At 45.1% G+C, this 17308-nt stretch overlaps 1 long non-coding RNA gene across 4 annotated transcripts; it reads left to right on the top strand.

The window, feature by feature from the left end:
• The first annotated feature begins 2955 nt into the window (after nucleotides 1-2955).
• On the top strand, nucleotides 2956-6217 carry LOC111850504 (uncharacterized). Of its 4 annotated transcripts, XR_002839815.1 has the most exons (5): nucleotides 2956-3009; nucleotides 3129-3218; nucleotides 3982-4080; nucleotides 4236-4502; nucleotides 4883-6217. It is a non-coding gene; the product is annotated as an uncharacterized lncRNA (long non-coding RNA). The 4 variants fall into 4 exon arrangements; XR_011984578.1 differs by having other exon boundaries at nucleotides 2977-3218; nucleotides 4452-4502; XR_011984579.1 differs by having other exon boundaries at nucleotides 2977-3218; nucleotides 4272-4502.
• Nucleotides 6218-17308: the final 11091 nt, after the last annotated feature.

Raw genomic sequence — 17308 nt, 5'->3', positions numbered from 1 at the left:
CGCCCACTAAGCTCTCGGCCACATGTGTCTCTGGTCAGAGTCGACGGCGTGTGCCCGCCATCTGCGGCCCCACAGCTCACGGCTGCCAAACCGGAGCCAGGAAACCCAAGGAGGGGGTGGGGGGGGGCATCCGTATCGGCCCAGGTCCAGGAACGACGGCGAGCTGTGGAAGCAGACCCACCTGCGCACCACGCGGAGGGGTGCTGCGCGTGAACGGACAAAGAGAATTCTGCCAGCCGAAAATGCAGCTTTAAATGTTCGTCTACTCACAGGAAGTCAATCTGAGCAAATATTACGGAATCCATCTCGATGAGTGATGTGGAGCAAGTCCATCCATCCATCAATCCTCCATAAACACTTGTCCAGTACAGGGTCACACCAGTAAATGTAGTATTATTATGATTATCCATCTTCTGATCACTTTATTATTATTATTAGTAATAGTAGTAGGAGTAGTAGTAGTGCTGGTATGAGTAGTGGTAGTAGTAGAATAGTAGTAATATGAGTATTAATACTGGTAGTAGTAGTAGAATGAGTATGAGTAGTGGTAGTAGTAGAATAGTAGTAGTATGAGTATTAGTACTGGTAGTAGCAGAATTGTAGTAGTATGAGTAAGAGTACTGGTAATAGTTAGAATATGAGTATTGGTAGCAGTAGTAGAATAGTAGTAACATGAGTGTGAGTAGTGGCAGTAGTGTGCGTGAGTACAGGTGCAATTTTTCTAGTGTGCTTCATTATGAGCTGTCATCATGTGCTCAGTTAACAGTTTGGCTATTCTGCAAATTATGAAACAATAATCCATTCCAAGCTATTCAGGTTTTGTCCCCAATCACCCTCTATGGCCAAAAACCACAGTAATGCAATAGAAACAATTTACTATAGCAGGTTTGTTTCAAATGATTTCCAAACACATTAGTCTACTGCTGCTGCCACATGCACGCTAATTAATTTCTGTGTTGAACTGTTGTTCGTCTTGTTTTTTTTTTTTTGATTATTGTCATTATCCTCGCCATATTTTAGCGTAATATCGCAGAGCTGAATTACAGCCTTAGGTCGCCTGCTTACATGCCGTGAGGCACCGGGGTATAACCATCGCTGCACGCTGACTTTCTAACACTGCTACCCCGCCTAATGCTTTTTTGATATCTCACATTGTCGACGGGTCACCAGAAGCCCTCGTATGGCGGATAGAGTGCTCCGCCGTTATCGGAAACGCGAGGCTCCCTCGACAACATGTAACTTTCACCAAACATTGTTTTGGTCATTCGTTTCTGCGAGCTGACGATTCCTCAGAGCCTTTCCCGAACACGTTTCGCCGCCTGACCGTGTAACACAAGGGCACATCTGGATTCTGCCCTCAGAGCGGTGTGGTGGTCAGTGTATGTAGTGTCGCTGTGTGTTTAAAGGGTGCCCCAGGGAGGGGAGGGACACCTCTACCACAGCAACAGTGGGATACCTTTGGCAAGGGCCTTCATCTGAACAGCTGTGGTGAAAACATCTGTGAAGTTAGTGGCTATGAAACGTCAGTATCAAGCTGACAGTTTCCCCGAAAAGGAAGTATGTTACCTACACCATATTCTACTGTCAAACTGCTTACGCTGCACAACACTGGAGATTCAAGATTCAAAAGTTTGTTTTCATATGCACAGTAAACAGTCAGTTGCACTATATAGTAAATTGCAAATGTTTCGTATCCTTCCAGCCTGTAAACGCAAATCAAACACAAAAAAAGTGCTTTAAAGATTAAATAAATGTGTTAGTGTGTTATATGTGTACATTAGCCCTCTTTTAATGATGAAGACTCCTTTATCTGGAAGTAAGCAAGAAGAAGCCATTACTACTTTTGTTTCTCAAGTGTTGCGTTACACAAGGGACACCGGCAAAGGCTCGCAAGCAGGAAATGCGGCACCAGAGAGCGTTCTGCTAACGACTGGTGCCCGATCCGAGGCGGCTGCCAGGCAGACAGTGGGAATCGCCGATATTAATTCCCTCTCTCCAGCGTTACAGCTGTTAAGCGCAGAAACGAGGGGGGAGCAGATTGGCACTTGATTGAGAAAGGAGCTGCAAACATAACGTGTGGGGGGGGGGAGAGAAAGGGAAAAAAAAGGTGGGTGCTAGTAGCGAAACAAATATCAGAAAAAAAGAAGATATCAGCTCGAGCGCCACACTTTCCAGACACATAATCCCTTCAGGGTGTTTCTGCTCTCCTGCACATGCAATACTTAATAATAGTCCCCGTTAGACAGAGTGAGATAGCAATTGTTCTTCATGCTTCTCTCCCGATCAGTCCCTGGTGGTTCTGGCCCAGGAGGCCTGTGCCATTGGACCTGCTGTCGTAGCAGAACCTGTCACTCCTCCGCAATGTGCACATGTCAATCATCCTCCTCTCTCTGCCTCCTGACAATCTCTACACTTTTTTTTTCTTTCTTTCTATTGTCGTCTTAATCACTGACAGAGCTCAGTTCCACAGATTTGTCTTGTTTTTTTTTCTTCAGGAAAAAAAAAACTTTTCATTGTTGATAGTCTGAAGGAAGCAATCAATGTAGCTAATTAAGCGCCGTGGGACAAGAAGATTGTACATCTCTGGTGTCTTACAAAAGGCTGCAAGGGGAGAACTATTTGTTAATTGGTACAATCACCTGAATCTAAAATAGTGCGCGAGTGGAGACAAATAAGACATTAGACGACAATGGCAGTGGCACGCATGTGTTCGTGTGTGCAGTTCATGCAAACGAAGTGAAGTGAACGAAATTTGACCATTGGCCTTCCTTACAACAACACTGTTAGCCCAGATTTTGTATCTAATTAAACAGTTTAATTGCAACATACTTAAATAATTTAAGATTTAGTTCATTAATATAAAAATGCAAGTCAATTTTACTACGTTTGTAGACATAGTGAAATGTGTTAAGTTTAAATGTAAAAAGTTTTTGATTGACCACGCCCCCTTTACCCCCTAGTGAGCAGTTTAGAAGACGCCATTTTGTGGTTGTATATGCATTTGATTTGGTGAGCAGTTAGAACGTAAACGTTTTATCTTGTTTTTGTTTCATTTTTTCCATCGAGAGGTTGTTTGTGAGTGCTGGAAAACACTGTCTTAAATATGTTTCCGCTTTTTTTTACGCGAGTCTGGCTTGAACACCTGGAAGGAGAATTTGGCGGGCATAGTCGTGGCATCGGCTGTTCATTTTTTTTTTCTTCCCATCAAAGGGGTGTTTGTGAGTAACATTATTTTTGAATAATTTAGGGCATTTTGCTGTTAAAGTTCTTGATTTCTCACTCTCACGTGGCGAAAACGATTCCACATATGTGAAGCGTTTTTCGCGGACGCTTAGTTAGTTTATTGTTCACTTTTGTAAATCGAGGGGTTGTTTGCCAGCACTGAAAAGACGTGGTGGTATTTTCACCCGCCAACTAACGGTGCAAAGTCTTAACGTTAACTCCCGTGAGGCGAAAAAAAAGTAGAGAGAAAAGTATGAAACCTGTTAAAAAAATAAAACTTGTTTTAAACTTGTCTTTACTGTACTGTTGTATTTTGAAATGAAAATTTCTAAATGGAAAAAATGTTTCTCCATGTAATTGAATGCAATTAGAGGAATGGAGTAATTAGACAAATTAAAAGCATTAAGTAAATTCACCTTAAAATGGTTGTTAAAATTACTTATATTTAAGTAACGATTACTTCAAGTTTTCCAGTAAACGTTACTTAAATTTTTTAGGGCAACCAGTTTCCTTGAGTTTTTTTTAAGTAAATTCAACTTAACCGGGTTTAGAGTGAACCTACGTGCTTTAATTTAGCCACAATCTCTTAATTAGCTCCACAAAAAAACGGGAAAAAAAGTCAATGATTGTATTGCCGGTATAATTATGCTCATTTTAATAAATCGGTTGTAGCATCAGATTTTATTACCGCTCGCAGATGGAGCTGCGTGCCTCTGCTTGCAGTAACCTTTTATTTTCCTGCTACCTTTCCTCTAACAGGGAAGACCACCCCGCGACCCAGTGCTCTCTCTCTCCACAAGACGACGCTGGCAGCACCGCTTGGACGCATTCCATGCATCATAGCTGTTTACTAATTTGGTATGCTAATTGACTAATTAATTTGGTAGCAGGAGATTAGATCGCACTTGAAAATAAACTGCTCGATGAAGCAGGGGCCGCTCTCTGCTTCCAAAATGTTTGTAATATTTCTTTCACGTGCGCTCCCACCCTTTGCCCCATGTGCCGCGCACCAGCATCCCACCCAAGTAAGAGAAATGACGCGCTTTTAGGGAAGCGAAAGCGGGCGCCGCGGAGCCTCTCCGGCTGCCAGCCGCGTCGGCGGTATCGCGCAGATCTCACCGCGGAGACGCGGAGCGGAGGTCCGCAGGACTTAACGACTCCCGGTTTGCAGGTGGCGAGCGACAGAGTCCCCTCTGATGGTGATAATTCTGCTCTCTGTTGGTTCACAGAATCATTTAAAAACAAGGCAACTAGCACACCACTTTTTAAAGGCTATCAAGGTCAGTGTTTTAGTTTGTGAGAATAAAAACCGAATAATGTTTGTACCATTTGTTTTCAACTATGATAGGTTTATGTGAAATATTTTTTATTTCTTCGTTTAATTGCTCTAGTCAGTGACGCAATTGCTGCTGCTTCCACTAGGGGGCAGACTGAACTTTAAATGGTTTCTAATTTTTTTAATGGTCTTTATAGTCATTATTTTTTATCCATACTGGCCAAGCCCATAACAGCTGAGCATGAGAGAAAGTGGGGTTGAAATATATACAACTGAGGCCAAGATAATGTCATTGTCTGCATATATAGTTTATTTTTGATCAGTGGACAAGGCTCAATGCTTTTCTTTCATTTTCATGCATTTGCTTTCTTTTTCCTCTACAAGGAAAATGTTTCTGACACAAGCAGATGGGCTGAACATATTTCCACTTTCATCTGGACCATTTACAGAGATGAACCCCTACCTTCCTTAGAGCCTGGATGTGGTAGTTTCCATGGTGATGGGTGGGGGGGAGATCAGCTGGACTGCTCTTCTAAGTCCTGGAAGACTGGGCATTCTCCAGTGTGGAGATTAAGGGTTTGTCCACAAGGTGGCAGAACTGAGACACAAAACCGATCTAGCTGAAATTTAATTGCCCCCTACTTATTTAATTAAGGCCACTAGCTTACTGTTCTTAGGGCCATTGCAATTCTTTCTTCACCTCTCCTGATTATAACAATTAAACTCTGTGCATCTCGCTCCCCTAATGGCCGGTGGTGTGAGCCCTTTAATCAGGCTAATTTTTACTCTCTGCTAGCCTCAAGGTCCAGCCCAACATCACACTGCTAATGCTATGTTGACCTTTGCCCCATAGGTATATCTGGAAAGTTCTGTGTGAAGATCTCTCCAATATGGCAAATGGCAATGATTTTCACCCTCCTTGTTGATTATGCTGTCCTCTGTCACTTATCTTGTATAGTGGCCTCATTTCAAAATCGCTTCACTAAAACATGCCTGAAGGAGTCCATCCGTCCATCTTCTCAGGAAGGACAGGAGCCCCTCGTTGGTAGGCCGGTCCATCAGGGCACGCTCACACGTACAGCATGCAGTCACACACACTGGATGTTTTAGAGATGCCGTTTCACCTCGCTGCATGTTTTTGAACTTCAATATCTTTAGGAAGCCCACACAACATGTGGAAAACATGCAAACACCACTTGTGTAGGTATCTGAAATTTTCTCTTATAAACTCATTTCTGGTTTGAAAGCACCGTAGATAATCAAATTTGTTATCTGAGCGAAGCAGTGACGCACGGAACTAGCTCGCTATTTTAAAACGCTGTGTAATTCATAAACAAATCAGAAAGCTTTCAGTGACACAGATTGGTGATGAGAGCACATTTTTGACCCCATCCCCAAACACATCAGTGTTCAATTTTTTTTTTGGCTATTATGTTCAGAACACGTTGTCTCTCTCCCAATATTATTTTTGTTTTCCCAGTGGGAGATGCTGTTAAGGATTACTCCTATGATGTGACACATTCTGCGCTGTGTGACGGGAACTTATTCCTCCTAATATGTGAGCATGTCCAAATATACACACACACTCCCAAAGGCATGTTGTCTTTTCTCGTTCTCTGTTACCTTGCTGTGCAAAACCATAGCAACCAATGACAGGAATGAGTTCGGCAAGTGTTTTATGGACTGGGGCAGGGCTGGACCTGCATCCACTAGGGTTGTGGTTTTACAGTGACTCAGCAAAGAGGTCTCCTGTCTCACTCCTTGTGGGGCATAGCTTCCAGTCCATTCCTGCCTGTCTCCATCCCCACCTTAGTGCCCCCTGCTGGGTGGAATCAGATCTACCCTAAGGTTAAAAAAAAAAAAAACCTTTACAAAGCAAAATAAAATTAGTGTTAGTAGTGTTATAGAGGATGTTGCTCAGGCTTGAACCACCGACCTCCGGATCACCGGCACTGGAGACTTAGTGTGTTGATCTGGCTGCTAACTATGTAACATATGTAACATATGTTACATAGTTAGATGATTTGCTGGATACCTCCAGCAAATGTATTTGTGCCGGCGACTTAGTGTGTCGCGCCACCATCCAGCCTCCGACCACCAACCCTTAAGGGGTCAAGATAAGATTATTTGTCATTTGCACAAATACATTAGAATGCTTCTCTTTGCTGGAGGTTGAGGCTAACTACGGATAACTACGTTATCCGGCAGATCGTTATATGTTGACGCCTTAAGGGTTGGTGGTCGGAGGTTGGATGGTGGCGCAACACACTAAGTCACCGGCACAAATACATTTGCTGGAGGTCTGGGTTCAAGCCTGGGTTCAAGCCTGGGTTCAAGCCTGGGTTCAAGCCTGGGTTCAAGCCTGACCTCCAGCAAATGTATTTGTGCCGGCGACTTAGTGTGTTGCGCCACCATCCAACCTCCGACCACCAACCCTTAAGGCGTCAACATATAACGATCTGCCGGATAACGTAGTATAGTAGATGGACGTGGTTCAGGCTGGAACCAGCGACCTCCGGATCGCCGGTGCCGGCGACTTAGTGTGTTGCGCCACCATCCAGCCTCCGACCACCAACCCTTAAGGCGTCAACATATAACGATCTGCCGGATAGCGTCGCATAGTAGATGGCCGTGGCTCCGGCTTGAACCAGCGACCTCCGGATCGCCGGTGCCGGCGACTTAGTGTGTTGCGCCACCATCCAGCCTCCGACCACCAACCCTTAAGGCGTCAACATATAACGATCTGGCGGATAACGTAGTATAGTAGATGGACGTGGTTCAGGCTTGAACCAGCAACCTCCGGATCGCAGGTGCCGGTGACTTAGTGTGTTGTGCCACCATCCAGCCTCTGACCACCAACCCTTCAGGGGTCAAGATAAGATTATTTGTCATTTGCACAAATACATTAGAATGCTTCTCTTTGCTGGAGGTTGAGGCTTGAACCAATGACCTCCTGATCACAGGGCCAGTATGTTAGTATGTTGTGCCACCATCCAGCCTCCAACTGGGGTCAACATAATGATCTGCCGGATAATGTAGTATAGTAGAGGATGTTATTCAGGCTTGAACCAGCGACCTCCTGATCACAGGGCCGGAGACTTAGTATGTTGCGCCACCATCCAGCCTCCGACCAGCTATCCTTAAGGGGTCAAGATAAGATTATTTATCATTTTCACAAATACATTAGAATGCTTCTCTTTGCTGGAGGTCAGGAGCCCGTGTGAACGATTCTGCCAGGTAGTGAACAAACAAACGAAAAAATGTCTATAAACGGAAATGTGAGTGATCTGAAGCTGTGTTTGATGTCTCCTTCGTGGGCTTGAAGAACTAGTGTTCACCCTATCAGCGAACATAAACAACCGCACACCCCCCCCCCCCCCATCCCCCCGCTCCACAAAATTGTCCCCTCCCCAAGCTATCAGTGGCACCACTCAGCTCAGAGCGACCCGGGAGGGGGTCCATTTCGTTTGACAGCAACTCGTGGTCTCCATGTCGGACAGAAATTGTATTAAACCAGGCGTGAGCTCGGGATCGAATCGTATCCACGGTAGCCTGTGCTTCAGTGGCTGCGCCTTATTAAAAGCAGGGAAGGCTGCTACCAGACAGGGCTACGTAAAACAATAACACTTCTCTGGATGGCTTCATTATAAACTACTATTAAGCTTAAATTACACATGCGTGTCCCCTGTGGAGAATCAATACAGCGTTCCGCGGTTGTTGATTAAGTATTTGTGCATGTTTTCAGCAGCTTCCATAGTGACAATCAAGACACGTTACTGTATTTATAACAACATGACAGGTGTTCTGCCATCCATCTATCCATCCATCCAATTTTTTAAACATGAGTCTATCCCAGGTGACAATGGGTACAAGGCAGGGTGAGGAAAAGGGAGGAACGCCCTCACAGACACTATATGGCCATGCTAATGCTTCACAGGCTATAAGGTGAGGCTATTAGGCAGCGAACACACGCTCTGCCTCCCAAAATGTGTCCTGGAAATTTTAACCCTTACATAGTTAGCTGAAGTTATATTTAATCGCCATTACTATGTGATTGGGACGACGACTTTGGTGATGTATGAGGTTTTCTGTGCATTGGAAGCTCTCAAATTCAGGATTTTTTTTTCCACCTTGTGGATTGACATCAGTTCACAGGACATTTTTTTTCTAGTGGAGTTTTACAAGAATTCTTGAGGTCATTTTTCAGTACTGCTGAGGACTGTGTCTTAGCCCCTAAAATCATAACGCCATAGATGGATGGATTTTTGATAGCTGTTATCCCTTAAGGCAGTGTTTCCAGACCAGACTGTTCATGTTTTTGGTCCACAAATATGTCGGCTGTCTGGAAGTGAGCAAAAATGGGGGCCGTCTGATGGTCCCCGAGGACCGGGAAGAGAAACCCTAGGGCAAAGGGACTGGCATGAAATTCCAACAACCTGCCTCGTGCTGTGACGAGACCGTCAAGAAAGGGAACAAGATGTCGTCCCACCACTTGACATTTGGGGCCCGGATGGCGGAGATGGTGGAAACGGTGATTTACGCAGTCTACGGTAATTGGTCAGAATGGGGAGCCCAAGGCTCTTTCCCCCACACACAAACGCCATTTGGAGGCCATTACGTTGGCCGATTGGCTTATCGCGTAAACTACAGCCTACGTCAGTGCGAGACCTGTGCACTTTCACGCAGAGTAGCTGATGCCTGCGGTAGACAGAACGCTGAAACACAACATTTGACCACGGTGACTAGTACTCCCCTCGAACCCCCTACCTGCTTAAAGCCTCTCTCTACATACCGTATGTTTATAAATATGACAAGCAGCTTTTACAGCTAATGGCACAGACTGGTAAATAACTGCTCTTGGGAGGAAAAGAGCACACTGCCCCCCAAAGGCGACACACAGTAACTACGCTGACACAAACTAAGAAAAGTGCCCGAAGTTTTTTGACTCTCCTTCAGAATGTGTAATAAGTAGGTAAATTAAAGTACTTTCTTCAAATCAAATATTTTTTTGTCTCAGGATAAAGCAGAGCCTAAGAGACCCAATTTCAGTCATAACACATGTTGTTAAAATATGTCTTTGCACGGCAAGGCAGCCTATTCGCACTTCCGAGGCGAGCTTCAGCTCTGCCAGAACGTGGAAAAACACTGGCATTGGCCTGGAGACTAACGAAAACACTCACAAATTCCTGGGAGTAGTAAACATTCTTCCATCGTAATTAAAGGTTAGTGGAAAACATAACAATGGGACGAGGGTGATTCGGTGTTTTTCTCCGGCGGCTGGTAAGGCAGAGATGTGTCACCGGCCTGCGACAGTCAGCCGGATGTGCTTAGGATCCGGTGAGGAGACTTAGCCGCACTCGTGGGGGTAGATATGTCATTTAGGTGGATTGGATAATGGGTTTTGAGGGAAAATCTTTATTGGCCAGGTACACCTGTGTCTGATAGGAATTTATTTTGGCAGTGTTGTTCCAAAAACATGCTGAGGGTAATTGGAGTGACCAATTGCCCGTAGGTGTGCCTGTGTGAGCGACTGGTGTGTGAGTGCGTGTGTGTCCTGTGATGGGTTGGTGCCCCATCCTGGGTTGTTCCTTGCCTTGCACCTGTAGCCTCCAGGACCTTGAATGGGATCAGTAGTTACAGAGGATGGGTGGGTGGGAATAGAACCTGTGTCATAGTGGTGATCACTACCAGGAAAGTGTTTTTTTTTTCTTAGTCTATAGGGTGCCTCACGCCCTGTGCTGCTTGGCACAGGCATCAGCCTAACTGAGACCTGATGATCTATAAGTTATTGTGGAAAATAACTTGTATGAAACGCTCCCTGCCTTCTGGCTGCCTGGCGATTGGAGGGAGCGTTGGCACCGGCTTGTCATCTCCCCCCTGCTCCCCGTTTGTGTTTCAGATTTAACAGTATTTGACTCTGCCGGCCCCTGGAGGATGGGCTCCCCCTTTGAGTCTGGTCCCTCCCAAGGTTTCTTCCTTCTGGGGAGTTTTTCCTTGCCACTGTCGCCTATGGCTTACTCACTGGGGGCTTTGGGTGGGGATGCTGTAAAGCGCTTTGGGACAATGTAATGTTGTGATAATGCGCTATACAAAAATAAATTTGTTTGTTGTTGTTTGTTTGTTGAAAATGGATGGATGGATGGGTAGATTGGACGACAATCTCTAAGATTAGGGGAAAAGCAGCCTTGAGTGGACCTTAATATCCCAATATAAATGTGCTTGTTTCCATCTCAAATAGATGGTTCCCTCTTCAACAGAATGACGGATGAAAACTGCTCAGTAACGGCGTTATAATTCTGCATAATGCAGGCAGCAAAATCGAGGGGTGTTTGGGGGGGGGGGGTAAGTGACAGAAGGTGCTGCATGCATGGAGGGGCGAATCATAATCTCATTTTCATGTGCCAGGGCTCAGTTCTGTCCATACTGTTCTTAGTGGGCCACGCTTCTGATTGCTGATTGGATTAGGAGGGCAACTCCCATGTCTGGACACCAGGTACGTCTGCATGGGAGGGGGACGCCGCTGTGTGAGCAAAAGGGTCCTCCTGTTCCTCCTGGTCGAAGAACGTACAGTACAGTGCGGACAGAACGGGGGGGGTTATCTGTATCCCATTTTCTGGAGAAACCTCTTCAGGATACGAGAGGCCAGCAGCACAAATGACAGAACATCATCATTCCCGTTCACTGCGTAAATGTGTCGATTCGCTCCTACCATTTACTCCCCTGGGTTAGTGCTGCAATATGAAACGGAGGTTTAATTCGGGGTTGTCCGACTTTGGCCCTGGAGGGACAGGATTCAGCTCCGTTTGCAGACTTCCCTGCTCAACACACACCTAAGTCAACCAATTAGCAGGTCTAGTAGGTGTGTTTCAGCAGGAAAATCTGCAAACTGTGTTGGATTCTAGCCCTCCAGCACCAGAATCAGGGAACCCTGCTTTAATTACTCTTTCTTTGAGTCAAGAACAGGTACATTGGAACATGCCCCCCCCCCCATATCCCGAGCACAGGCATTCCTGGGGCATTTTTTGGGACGTTAAGGACCTTGCTCAAGGACCCAATAAAAATGTGGTTGCTCTGCCAAGAACGGGACTTAAACCAACAACCTTCTGATCACCCACAGATAGGTCTAACCCACTGAGCCAAACACCACCCCACCATCACCTCTGTTGGTCATGAATACACCCATTGCAATAAGTATGGCTGATTAATCGTTCATTTTAAATCGTTGTGTCTTGGTGATGCACGCCATAGCTTGTTTATGAGGACACATTAAATACACGTGGCAACACACCGATGAACCGCAGTTCCAAACCGTTTCCCAGTTGCCTTCCCCGCTTTTGAGCTTTGCGTAAATGGCAGCTGTTTATGCCGTATCGTCACAGCCGTCTCGTGCTGTATGCTGTTCCTGGGCTGACGGTCGCATGTGTTCCTGCCCAGCACAATGTGACGGGCATCACTGTTTGGTCCTGGACTGACTGTCGCATGTGTTCCTGCCCATAAGTGTCCAGACCAGGCAGATAGCCAGCCTGTGGATCCTCTGGTACGCTGTTCCCAAACCTTTCATGTCGACGTTCCGAAGCTCAGCTTCCCAGCCTCTCTCACACACTGCCACCCCCGTCCATCACCTACGCCGCCCCCAGGACACGGCACTCCGTGGATAATTAGGAGAACGGTGCGGAGAACAACCCGTGGATGGGAAAATATTTACGCAGCCGCCCAACAGCCATTTAATTAGGCACGAGGCGAAGGAGTTTCGGAGTGAGGGGGCGCTGCTGGGGGGAGGGGGGGGCAGCTATTCTAACTTGGTTGGTTATTGAATCTGTCATAATTAGACGCCCACCCACCTCCACAGTGTGAAACTTTTATATCAGCACTTCAGATAAACCCCAGAATGTGGGAATCTGTGGCACATATGCGCAGGCGTTCCGGAAGGACTGCCACGGATCATCCGAGCGTGTGTTTTACGACATCTGTGGCGGAGCAGGCTGATGCCCGTGTGTCCGGACGCAAATCCACCCCCGGTCCCGTTTTTCTGGCCTTTTTCGGACGTACTGGGCACAGATCAGCCAAGGGGGGGTGGGGGGGGCACCTGCCATCTTGGGGCCTCCGTGCCAGTTCTGGCTCTCTCCAGAGTCCGTGCTCTTCTGCCCAATCGCTGGCAGCCCTTGGCAAGTATCTGTATGTAATGCCTCTTTTCACCAGGAGGGGGCAGGCCGCAGGTTCTCTGGGTCTCTCTCTGATACAAGCAAAGCACAGAGATGGGCAACGCGGCCTCTTCTGGGATGCCAGATAAACAGTGGCATCACCCAACTATTATTAAACCCAGTCAACAGCCAAGGCTGATATCAACATTATCAGCCGCGTTCCAGCGACACTCTTTACAACTGTGCTTGTGTCCTGTGACGTTAATGCATGTTCTTTCCACACATATTATTTAGTCTCATTTTTGTTAATGTGTCTGGGAATAATTTTCAATTTTTCCTCATATTAGCAAACATGCCTGATTTCCTATACCCTGAAAATGACACATGAGACTTTTTTGGCCACCTTCCTATGAAAACGCAAACCTCTGTTTGTTTGTTTGTGTGTTTGTTTGTTTGACAGAAACAATGTGTATTGATAACTGCTGTGAATAAGCTCAGGTTAAACAAAAGCCTAATTTTCATCTGTAGTCCCTTGGTTGTTCTCTTTCTTAAGAGGAGAACACACTTAAAAATAAAAACATTTTACATTTTATTGCAGAGCTAAATATATAATAAAAGCAAAGAAAAACTTGAAACTTCTTGATATATTCAGTACAACTGAAAAACAAAAGCATATATAATAATAATAATTATAAAAAATCTAATCAATATAAAATAAAATCTAACCTCTGGCATGTTCTCGCCACGTTTCTCAAAAGAGGCGCCAGATCGTCATTACGGAGATGAAAGAGTCTGACCGGCAAGCGATCAAAAGCAGCGGCGCATAAATCTGGGTCCGTCCAGGACCGGGCCGACACACCTGGTGTCTTTAGTTTGATTACGAGTACCGCCCCCCCCCCCCCCCCCCAAAAAGGAATGACACAACAGGACCAGGGCCAGCTGTATCGCGGAGAAGCAACACACATAAATCCTGACATCCTGAGGAAGATGGACAGCATTGGTGCAGAGTCACAGGTCCCATGGGGCGCTGTGATGTCCCACAGTCCTTAGTGAGCCATCCTTAACATCTTATGGTGACAACAAGACCAGTAAATTAAGATTTAATGTGTAACCTGATGACAAACACTGTAGGCTGGAACCAAACACGATGTGAGTCACTCGTAAAAGTAAGTTTTGGCAGTGAAGCGGTTTGATGACTTTGGTGGAAGCAGACACCAGAACAGATCCAGCACAAACGCTTCGGCAGGAATCACCTTAAGGTCTGGTGCTTTTAATCGCAGCATGATGGCTGATTCTTCTGGCAGAGAAAGTTCTAGAACAAATGGCAGGCATCAGCATAGTCCCTGACGCACGTGTCCCGAGAGCTGACCTCGGTGTCAGAAAGCGGGGGAAAGTTTCGAAAGTCGGTGGGGCATAGCGCGGGTCCTCACCTCCCCCTCCCCCCACTGGTGACCGTTTGGTTGTTTGAGTTCAACCAAAGTCCTAAAAATGTCCATGTTGACTCAGATGTGGAGATGCTTCCTTCGAATTATGAGCCAACTTGGGTCTTCAAATTGGGGGTGGGAAGGGAACCAGCGAGGGGGTGGACTGTGGGATCATGTCCCAGCCAGTTCTCTCTAGCCTATTAGTTTAAAAAAAAAAAGGCCTTTGAGATGTGCCCCCCCCCACCTTTCCCATAAGTCTAAAGTATATGGTTCCCACAAAGATACACACTATATATGCATCCTTGTTGTTAATGTATGTAGACAATTTTGGGTAAAAGCAAATTAACCACATAGCCCTACTTTGAGTAAACAGCTACAGAAAATGGATTTTTTCCTATTGGGTCATTTTGCTCATTCCCACGTGCAAAACTGCATGTGCCAGGTTTTCTTAATTGCACTGCTGATATGTGCAATATTTTCACATTTATTGTATTGTCACAAGGAGAGAAATACTTGTAACATCACACTTATTTCCTTTAAGCCCCTATTTACATTTTACATTTATTTTATATTATGTTTATTTTATATTTTATTCATCTTATTATTTTCTGTATTTGCATCCATCCTTGAATTCTTTGTTGCGCCAACAAGGATTGTCTTCCAATTTTGTTATACCAAGTGCAATGACATTCATACATTCATGGATGGACGGTTGATATGTATTTTGCAATAAATATAATGAATGTTTTTAGTCTAGGATGCGCATGTTACTTAACGCATGCTTACCCCACTAAATGCAGCCTAAATTCACGTGGGCCTATCGTGCTCTCTACATGAGTATGATCTGTACAATCCGCTGTCCTACACATGAAATGAATTGAGATTCTCCTGCAGGTCCTCTTAACTATAGGAACCTACTTCAAAGTTAGTTTTTTTTTCAGTATATGCCTCATTTTATCAGGTAAATCAGGATGAGATAAATTGAATCCATCTAATATCTGAGTTTTCCATATCCAGTATTCTTATTTATATTAAATGGTTTAATATTCAGCTTTTATACTATAATAGCCATAAAGTTTGCCTTTTAGGTACAGTGAGGTAATATCAATCCTTTAGAGTGCGCCTCCTCTTCTGAGCACATTACGGGCTTGTTCTGCTGTGAAATTAAGGCTTTTAACAAACAGCCCTAATTATGTGGTCTGGACATTAGCGACCACGCTATTGCGCAGGATAGCTGGCGGCTAGTATTAGCTGCTCTCTGTGGCTGTACCAGGCTTCGTAAATTAGATCATCCTGAAAAACGGCCTCTCTGCTCTGTGTCCAAATCACAGATTTTGCAGAAAATCAATCCGGCGTGCTGCATTTTGCCCAGAACATATCTATCCATTTGTTGTCTGACGCTGTCTGTAAACACTGGTTAGTCTACTTATGACCGGCGATGGGGAGGGGGTGGTTCTCCCACATCGGGGTGAAGTCAGGTAATAAGGTCCTATTCACTTACAACCACAGACGACCCCAATCCCTCTCACCAAGGGGTTGAGGGGTTTATATTCAATATTAATGTCCTGCAAATCTAGACTGTGTAACTCAGCTCAGAATGTTATCCTGGAGTGATTTCAAAGTCGAAAGGCCCTCAAACGGCAGTTGTTTCAGGTATTGTCCAGAGGTGGAAATTTCAGATCCAGAGAGTACAAATCCAGACCAAGATTTTGTTTCAACCAACCAGTTGAGTATAAAGAGTCACAGTCACAGAGTAACTCAGCCAGTTAGTCAAAATAAAATCTTGGTCTGGATTTTTACTTTCTGGACCTGAAATTTCTACCTCTGATTATAGCCTGGCCCCAGCTTTCTCAAAAAATGTACGTTTTGGATACAAATACCTGCTATATAAATATGTAAATGCAGCCCTGTGTTCCCATTTCCACTCCTCTTCTAAAGCGTTCTAAAGTTCTCCTTTCTCTCACCATTCCCCATGACATGTGAATCTGTCCAACCTCTGCGGAGGAGAAATCACACAGCGACGCATCTCGGAGATAAGATGACGTGGATGTGGCGGAGATGTTATGATAATACAGCTGGGAGCCATAGGAGAACTGAGCCCTGTGCTTTTTCAGGCTTCAGAAATAAACAAGTCACTCAGGAAGTAAGGTCTAAAAGGCCTTTACCGAGTGGTTGTTGTCTTGAATCCCAGTTGGGCTGCTTGCGACCAATCCCATGCCTGCTTGGCTTAAAAGCCAAACACGGTGACACTTCCCCGTGCCACATGTTCTCACAGTTTGTGGAAGAGTTTCCAGTTTGTGCAGTTATGACATTTTGGACAGTGGGATGCTCCCGTGTTTCCATACGCAGTAACACAAATAGCCATGGTTTCCATGACATCAGAAGAGCCTTCCGCGCTGCCAGGGGGGACCCAGCCGATTGTAAGTGGCTGAATCCGGATGAGGAGGGACACCCTTTGTTTACAGCCTCCTGTTTCCCGGTTGCCCTTCATGCTTCCCAGAGCTGACCCTTCAGTAACGACCCCCCCAACGTCCTTCCACATGTCTAAAGCCAGAGTTACAAAGATAGGTAGCCTACCTGTGTGGACAATATTTTTATAGCACCTGGGTGCATCGTCTGTGCTTTGTTGAAATATGGTTTCAATAAGGACGGAAATTCAGTAGATGTCGTCTAACAGATGTATTTATTAACAGTTTTTTTTTTTTAGGTTGGACATTTTGCAAAGGTCCTGACTCATCAAGCGATCTCTGTCAAGGATCGTCGTGAGCGATTTGAACAGTAATTGCAGTGATTGCAGTTGTAAATGCTTTTATCCCCCTTGACAGCATAAGAAGGAGTCATTTCAGGAGACTTTTCTCAATACACATTTTGTCCAAAAGGACAATAAAACAAAATGTACAACTTTGAACTGCTTGGTCCACCTTAGTCTCTGTGGTTCTGATATGTGCTTTCCATTGTGACTCCAGCAAATCTGCGATATGTCTTATCTTACGAAGAATTTCAGTCCTTCATCATTATGCCACCTGCTGGTCCAAATGTAAAACATGTTTTGGATTTAGCCCAAAATGCAAGTCTTCCTTAAATAAAAACTCTTTCCCAAAGAATGTTATAGCAAAGATTTATTTACATCTAAAGCTAACCGTAAAAAGCGCGTAACTCATTTTCCAGTGCCCCGGGAGGTAATTAAACAAAAAGTAACTACCAGTTCATTCCAGTCTCTTACTGGTGAAGAATGGCTTTTAAAT

The sequence above is a fragment of the Paramormyrops kingsleyae genome, chromosome 21 (assembly GCF_048594095.1).
Source record: "Paramormyrops kingsleyae isolate MSU_618 chromosome 21, PKINGS_0.4, whole genome shotgun sequence".
In the NCBI taxonomy this organism is placed as follows: Eukaryota; Metazoa; Chordata; class Actinopteri; order Osteoglossiformes; family Mormyridae; genus Paramormyrops; species Paramormyrops kingsleyae.
The sequence above is the reverse complement of the archived record's forward strand: the minus strand, read 5'-3'. Positions and strand labels throughout refer to the sequence as shown.